Source organism: Semicossyphus pulcher, unplaced genomic scaffold (genome assembly GCF_022749685.1).
Source record: "Semicossyphus pulcher isolate SPU_LCO1_2020_fin unplaced genomic scaffold, fSemPul1.0.p SCAF_3, whole genome shotgun sequence".
Taxonomy (NCBI): Eukaryota; Metazoa; Chordata; class Actinopteri; order Labriformes; family Labridae; genus Semicossyphus; species Semicossyphus pulcher.
Window position 1 is genome coordinate 1,111,037 of NW_027211704.1, and position 8,807 is coordinate 1,119,843.

Sequence of the window (8,807 nt, forward strand, 5' to 3'; positions counted from 1 at the left end):
ATCAAATGAAGGCTCAAATTATTGACGGTGGGTTTGTATGACGAAGATACCTTCCCCACAATCACAACACTGTATGTGAGTGTGAGCCATGCTGATCTCATTTCACCATCTCTGTTTAGCATGTTAGCATGCTAGCATTTTGAAATCAGCACTGAACACAAAGTGCAGCTGGGGCCAAGAAACATGTCTTCATTTCTGCAGGTTAAAATATAATATTTAGTCCAGTACCAGTTAACCTCATAATAGTGCTTTAGGGAAAGTCAGGGGATCACCAAGGTCATTAGGGTTCATCCTCTGAGAACCCCGACTGTCTGTATTTATATATATATTGTCAGGGTTTGGACTAAAACGAAAAGGGAGAGGACCCAAGGTGCAGACAAAACAGAAAGTTTAATTAACAAAAGACAAAAGGGCAACAAACAAAAGCTTACTGTGGAACAGTCCAGGTAGAAATCCAACAAAAACATCCAACTGAAAGGTAAAACCAAAAATCCAACAGAAACATAGGGAGTCACAAGAAAGTCCAGGTACAGGTTCGGGTAACAGGATCACTGACAAAGATTCGGGATAAAGATGACGACGAACCGACACTGACGCAAGGGAGCACAAAGACTAAATAAACTTGGGAGGTGAAGCTAATTAGACACAGGTGAGACAATCAAGGGCAGGTGAAAACAATCTGAAAGGCGGGAAACAGAACAACAGAGGGAAGTAAAACAAGACATGACATACAAGGGGCAAGAACTACAAAATAAAACAGGAAACACTAGGAACCAAACTCAGGACTGACAGGACTACAAAGTAAAACAGGAAATTCTCTACATGAAATGAAAGACTAAACCAAGACAGGAACACAATATACAAACTAAACAATAAGAACTCATGACAACAAGAGACAACGTGACCCAGGAAAAAAGGACATGATATCAAAACACCAAAATACAAATCAACAACATAACTAAACTGGAATGACTCATGATATTTATATTTGCTAATCCATGAAGTAGATGTTGGGATATTTCCCCGGAAAGAGATGAAGGCTGGTGACACTGTACGGTCAGTGGATCATTAAAGTCAGCAGGATTCAGCCTGTGGAACGTGGCGGTCCAGGTAAAATATCGTGGATATATCTGCCTGCAACAAAGCGACTTAGGTTACTTTCTCTATGGAGCTGCTGCTAGCTTTACTAAAAACTTTTTAAATAGGTTCTTATTTGATAGAAAGCTGACCTATGGGAGATACGGGGTCTTCACTGAAAAAGCAACTGTAAATGCATTTGCATGAAATGATAAGAAAATGTATTCTGTGACACGACTCATGAATGGTCTCCACATCGCTCTGATTTCAGGCCCTGCTGTATTATCGTCTCTGTGAATGCCTTTCAGCAGGGGATGCAATCATCTGCAGGCATATTCTCTGTCTCCATGGAAACGCAGTGCAGCCGTAGGAGGAGTGGGCCAACGGGAGGGGGAGCCAGCTGATGTCCAGGAGGTGTGAAGCCCCACCGAGCCTCATGTGGGTCCCTGGGATGAAACAATGGCAGGAAGAGAGTGGGCTGCTCTACAGGCCCTCTGTGCGCTCCACCACTGTTTCTGTCTCATTCTGTCGATCTGTGTGCGTTTCCTCCTCACATTCTCTCTCTGTCTCTCGCCCACACACACAGACACACTTATAAAAACACACACATACATATACACACAGCCCTGGAATGAACTGGACTGTCTGCAAAAAAAGCTGAGAGGACAATGAAAACAAAAACAGGATGCCGGAGAGAATTTATCTGTCCAGGAGGAATGATCTTTCCACCCAAAAGCTGCAACTAGACACAATGCAGGGGCGGACTGGCTGAGTCAGGCTGCGTTTACAGAATGTTAGGAATGAGATATCTCCAAATAAATGACTCCCACTGCTTCACTGCGTCGACAGCTGAGAGATTTATTTTTAAGAGCTATATGAGAGCCATGGGAAGGCAGAAACGAACACCATAAGCTCATTAAATGTGTAATACAAACTGATTATTGACACACCGTATCTTAACCACTTAAACACAAGGAAGATTAAATTTCCTTTTGTCATATGACTTCTAATTATAATTTACAAAGCCAAATCCATGATCAATGAACACTTGGCCAAATATCAACCATGATAAACAAGATGCAGAGTCTACAGTCATGCTGGCAGCTCGACGAGACGGCTCTTTAAGAGTGGAGGTGCTTTGAGCTCGACACATCCTTAATGAGCCTTAGCATGCTTAAATTAAGTAATCAGCACTAACACAAAGTACAGCTGAGCTCGAAAGGAACATTAGTTTTGCAAGTATTAGCTCATAAACAAAAGTGCTGCACTAATTAAAATCTGGGCCTAATATGAGATATTTCACCTGTACAGGAAGTTTAGATATTTTAGTCTGAATCAACTCTGTGGGCCTTTCAAACACCCACAGTGTAATCCCCGGGGCCGCACCACCAGCATTGCAAAACAGTTGTGACTGTGTTCAGGGAGGCAGTAGTCTACATGTGAATCAGATGGTGCTTTGCAAGGCTGTGTGCTGCTTTAAATGAGCTTGAAGGTGTATTATCGACGATGGAGTAGCAGCCGGATGAAATGAACACGTACTTGAGCTTTTCCGACTTTTTGTGGCAGTATCTGGTCATACAGTAAGTGCACATTGTTGCTTACACAGATATATATGTTTTCAATATGTGCCAGTTGATTGTCTGTTGAACTGGTCTCCCTAATTTGCATTAGCTGTAATAACTGAGTCTCCTGGGGTCTGTTCATTTTGAGCACTATGGTATCAGCATGGCTGTAACAGGAGCTTTTTGTGCATCGACCTTTTAAATGTAAATATCTCACGAGTCTGTTTTGCATACATTTACATATCCTGCCTGTTATGAGGAAATTTCATACTGCCAGTATTTTCTTTCATTGTGGTTTACTTAATACACCAGATACTAATGCAAAGCTAGCAGGGTTCAGGCTGCTGTCTGACTATATAAGCCTTTGTATCAACAACAGTTATGCAAATTATTTTATTTTACAGTAAAGTACCTTTAGTACCAGTCAGAAAGCGGATATTATAAAAGCTGTCTTCTGCATGAGGCATAAACGATCGTAATAAAGCATTGGAGCTCAAAGTGGCCATTAGCCATATAACACCGCGGTGTATTTGGGTAGACTATGCAGAATGTTGAAGTATTTACTAAGTTATAACTGTCAGAACAGTTTGGATGATGCCAAGAATCTAACGTACAGTAGGCCTATACAACAGAACAGACCTACATTATTATGTATTTAAAGAGTGCTTAAAAGACAAACTTCTTAGAATTATGTTGATTCAATGAGATTAAGATTCATGTATGGATATGATTGAAATATCAAAAACATAAATTAAAATTAAAATACCTTCAAGTTTTTTTAATAATTAATGACAAAGATTAATATGTGCACATTAGGCTATGATCAATTTAATTTAATCAATTTAATTTCTAAATTCAGTGATGAGTTTGTTCAAAAGACAAAAGAGACTAAGAAAACCTGACCTACCGGAAGATAAAACCGGTACTTATTAAATTGGAATTAACGGGGAGCCTTTGAGGTTTGACCATAATGTGGTCAGATGGAACTGTTGTTGTGGAGGCCTGCGTGATGACGTCAAACGCAAGGTGTGTAGATAGAACGTGGACGGTTAGCGGAGTAGAGCAGCCTGTCTCATGTCAACTGTGAAGGCAGGGCTAGCTGTTCTCCTCCCGCCATCTGTTTGTTGTCATTGCTCACAGCCAGGCTCATCCCTGTTCTCACTGCTGCTTGTTACATGGAAATATCCTCTCTGTACGCTCAGTCGAGCCTTCTCATGCGGGGGGTGTCGACGGTGATTTCCCAGGTAAGTGAACTGGTTCCGTTACTGGATGTCTTTGTTTTCAGTTAGCTAGCTACTCTTTGTGATATTTGACAAAAAACCTAATTTTTGCTTTTTCTAATGAAAAAGTCTGATTTAATTTGCCCAAGCAGTCGTGTATAGTAGAAACAGAGGGAAATATTTGACTTGTGTGTATTTTGTGTGTAAGTTTGTCGTTTAGCTTTGTGTTTCTCTGCTGCAGTCGAGAAGCGTTTGTGGTTACTAGGGTATCTGTTACTATGGGCGTGTTTTTCTGCCTGCACGTGAAGCTGTGTTCAGCAGGCAGCTGTTGAATGTTACAGAAAGCAAGTGATGTTTGAAAGTTAAAAACAAAAAGTCCACATACTGACCAATATCTATTTATTTTTCATATAGCTACATTTTAATGAGACCCTACGTAAAACATTGAACAGGGCACAAAGTCTATCTGATGAACTTCATTAGGCCTACCTCAAATATACGGCATTTCTGTCTTATTGATTGATGTATAACAACACTGATGCTGATGCTGCAATAAGCTTAAATATTGCATGCCTGAATTATTGGTTCAACTCTGCCCCAGACAGATCCCTTTAAATGTATTTTAGTGAATTGAATTGTGTTGTGATCGCCCTTAGATATTATTGCTGCTGGTATATTTACCTATATATATTTCTAGATGATAATAAATATTGATTCATACATTCTTATTAATTCAGTATTGACATGATGTGCTTGTCTAGTACTGTTTGCTGCTATCAGAATATTTCCAAATGAAGCAGATGTATGAATCTCACCTGCATCCCTGCTGTGTGAGGATGCTGCTGATTCGGTCATGCTTTGTGGATTTTATTTTTAACCTCTAATATGATCAGCTTTCTATCAGTAGTGTACATTAGAGAATCCATTGCCAACATCAGTTGTGTAAGTATATTAGAAAAGAACCCCTTAAGAGCCAGGACCAGGGTTGTGCTCTGCCATGTCTAATTTGTAGGAGTCAGTGCAAAGTACTACTGTTCTTGTAATCCACTTTTGCTCCATATGGCGAGAGAGGAGAAGTAAGTTTACTTCAGCTTTCATTGCTAGTATCTTAAGCCCTGAAGAGCTCAGGTGACAGCTGTAGAGGAATTAAGGTGAGGACGCAATGTTTGTTTTGGTTTGACAACGTAGTGAGTCTGTTTGTGGGTCACAAATCACGTCTAATAATGCCAAAAATATGATAAAAAATAGCTCAAGCAAAATAAATAATAGAGCTTGTGACTGACTGTATTTGCTGCCATTAGCAGATGTTGAGATAGTGCAGGCGGTGTTTGTGTAATGGCTCGTTGAAAGAGATATGGTCAAGGAAGTCATTTTGTCCTGATCATTAGGGGAGATGTGGTTACACGCTACAGATCACGTTTCAATCATTTGTAATGCTTGTTATGATCGTGTTCGGTTTCAAGTTCAGGTCAGGCGTTCGTTTACAGCTGTGGAAAGCATGCTCGCTGCCTGCTTTATGGCCTGCTGCTCAGTGTCAATAGGTAATAAAATGAGAAGGTTCTTTACATGTCAGGTTAGGTGTGGCAGTGATGATTTACTGCATGGATACTTAAAGGAGGTTAATGTCACGTTTCAGATCATTTTATAGTATTTGAGCTTTTGCCAGGGTACCAGGGGGATTTTGTCTCTCTAAACACAACTCTTAAAAATGTCTCAAATATAGAAGCTGAATCTGTGCTCATGTGGCATGTGAATGCTGAGAGGAGTTGTAAACTTGCCGCTGTCATTAATAAGCTCATTTGCTGGTTATTCACAGATTCATCACAGCCTGTGACGATGGGATGGCCCATGTGATGCTGTAGTTTTGCTGTGTTTTCTGAGCGTACCACGGAGACATATTTTTGGAACAATGAACCGAATTGTTTTATGAGCAATTAATAAAGCTCCCTCCATCTCACTACCTTTCAGAACAAGCTCAGCCTCACCTTCCAGAAGAATTAATGAGCCAAGCTTTGCAGCCATAAATAATGACGAGCAGTGACACCCACATCGCTGTGGGAAGGATGCAGGAATTCGATCACTACGTCACAGCCGTGTCCGTGTGTAAGATAAATATCCCAACGTGCATGACTTGTTTTTCATCCCATTAAACTCTTTTGTGCTCGTGACTTAAATTATCACTACAGATTTGCACTATATTTTCACTGGTTTGGTGTGATGGTATTGTGATCACTGGTTCTAAACAAGATGCATCAAAAATGGCCGCCAGCATTTGATGATTCAGTTCATCACAGTTCACTTGCCTGGTTTGTTTCTGTGTGTCTGTATGCACGTGTGAACACACACAGGCTGCTGGCTGACTACATTTTTTAACTGAGGTGTGTGTACGTTATTGGCATGAGTGAAATGCTGCATCATTCTGGCTCTGTGTTATCATGTTCGTCAAACCGGGAAACATGTTGGTCTTTTCTCCTTTCTGCACATTTTCAACGTTTAGTCAGTTATATATTTTTTATAAGGAATTCTTTAGGAGACGGAGGGAGGGCTGGGCAACAATAATATGATCATAAAATAATATGATCCTATATAGCTATATAGCTCGCTGTACATTTGTTCTTGATGAGTCCAATTATTTCTTACAATTTATTAGGGATGCACGATATTATCAGCACGTTATCTGCAGATTATGGCTTGAAAATGTCACACTGGCATCGACAGATATGTCATTTTTTTGCAGATATTTTCTGCCGATAAAACACTTTAATTCTGCCTAAATGCTCCATGATTCCCTAAAACACCTCTCCCATCAGGCGTGAAGAAGGGTGCAAGATGTCTGAGGTATGGCAGGTTTTCAAAGTTTCCGAAACGGACAGCAATGGTTGCTCAGCATCGGTCATGTGAGGAGGAGCCAAATCTCATTCATTCAACTCTACAAATTTAATCGCCCATCTCAAGAATCTGGGGGCCACGACAACAAGAGTAGGCATGATATCAATTCCAATACAGGGGAGACTTGTCTTCACTTCTCTGCAATTAGGTGTATAAAAACATGTACCTAATATATCGGTATCGAAATCGACAATTGGCAAAAAGGGTTGGAAAATATCGGCATATCGGATATCGGCAAAAAATCAATTTATTATTTATTGAAGGGTTTCCTACAAGTGAAGAAGGCCCAAAGGATCCAGACATTTTAAAGGCTTTAATCTGTTCTTTTTACGTTAATAAATTAAAACCAGTGAAAACATTGAGTAAAGCAGATTCCTGTTAAATATCCGTCTATCTCCAATTAGAAGCTCAGTCTGACACAGTTTGCTTCTTTCAGCCTGGCTTGTTATGGGGTCAGGATGACATCAGTGTTTTCAGCTCACTAAGTTTATACCAGGAGCCGATTCACCCACAGAAGTCTCCTGCTCTGCGAAACAAATGAAAACCAGTAAAAACATCAAATAGGTGTGTCTTCAGGTGTCTTTAATGCTCTCTGCCCGACACAGGTGTTCCAGTGAGGTGGCTGCTAGCTAAGGTGCTAATGTTGTCCCTATTATTGATGTCATGTTATCATGACCATTTACCTTCCCTGTTGCTTTGGAGCCCCTCAGTTCCACTTTTTGTTTTTGCTCTTACGGGAGACATCGACTTTGTTCAACAGCAGCTCACACGATGCCTCGTAGTGGGAAGTGTGTGTGTTCTCTGACGTGTACTTCACGTGCAGCAGAAAGCTGCAGACTAACAAGCTGTTGTGATTTATGCTTTGTGACTGGATCGTTATTGAGTAAACGTTTATTTCGCTTAAGGAAGTAAATTTTTATGGTGTTCCTCTCCCAGAATCGTTTTATCGCCCAGCCCTAGAATAAGGCCACATTTCCTCCCCTTCTCCTCACTTCTCCCTTCCTCTCCTCTAACCCCCTCTCCTGCCTTATCCTTCTCCTCTGTCCGCACTTGCCCTCCTTTATCCTTTTGTTATTCCTCTGTCTCCTGTATTCTACTCTGCTCCACTTTCCTCTTCCTTCGCTGCACACACGCACTCTTTGCCAAGAAGTGGATGAGCAGGGCATGAGGCTAATCTGGCTGTCACATGCCATCTGGAGGGTCACTATGAGACACGCTGTCACGTTTCCACTCTCCTTTTCCTCCAGGCACGCCTGTGAGACGAGGACGATTGTCAGAGCAGGCGAGAAAAGGGCTTGACTTACCAGGAACGACAGTCAGGGATAATTTCGAGAGAAAGGAAAGCAGAATAGACAGGAAGGATGAGGCGAGAAGGGCTTTGGTTGTCTGTAGGAGAGAAAAGCATGGCACAGGAAATATGATGGTTTTACTGGACTTAGCCATGTGGGAGATAAAGCTGAGAGAGAGGAGAGTGACTTACAGACACAAAACAGAGCGCTGTGAAGCCTCTGGAGATTTAGCCATAGTCTAAAAGAATGGAGGAGAGAGAAGTGCAGTTATTTTAGAGAGAGAGAGAGTGAGCTGGCAAGAGGGTGAAATCCTGAGAGGGATCCCTGTGGTCTCCCTAATCTGTGTTGATCTGGTTAGAAAAAAACTGAGTGGAAGGAGTGACTGGGCACGCTGCCAGAGAGCTGAGACAGCAGCAGCCTGGAGCAGAGACTACACTAATCCCATCAGATATCTTTCACAGCACAACAAAGAGGAGGCTCGTTTTATTCCAGCCACGTCAGATAGAAATGTTAATTGTTTCTACATTTAATTTCCTATTTATATATCGTGTGACTGCATCTGCTTTTCATGTTTGTTCCGACAAGGGGGCCGAAAACGTTAACAGTGATCTATAGGCACAAAGGAGGCTTTGATTTAAGTGGGAACTTTTGTTAAAGAGTCGATTTGTACATAGTGCACATAGTTGGGGCTTCTTAACTGAAAAGAATAATACTTATGAGGAGTTAGTTTCCAAACAACAGTGGAGATATTTTTAACATCAGCTCATTCA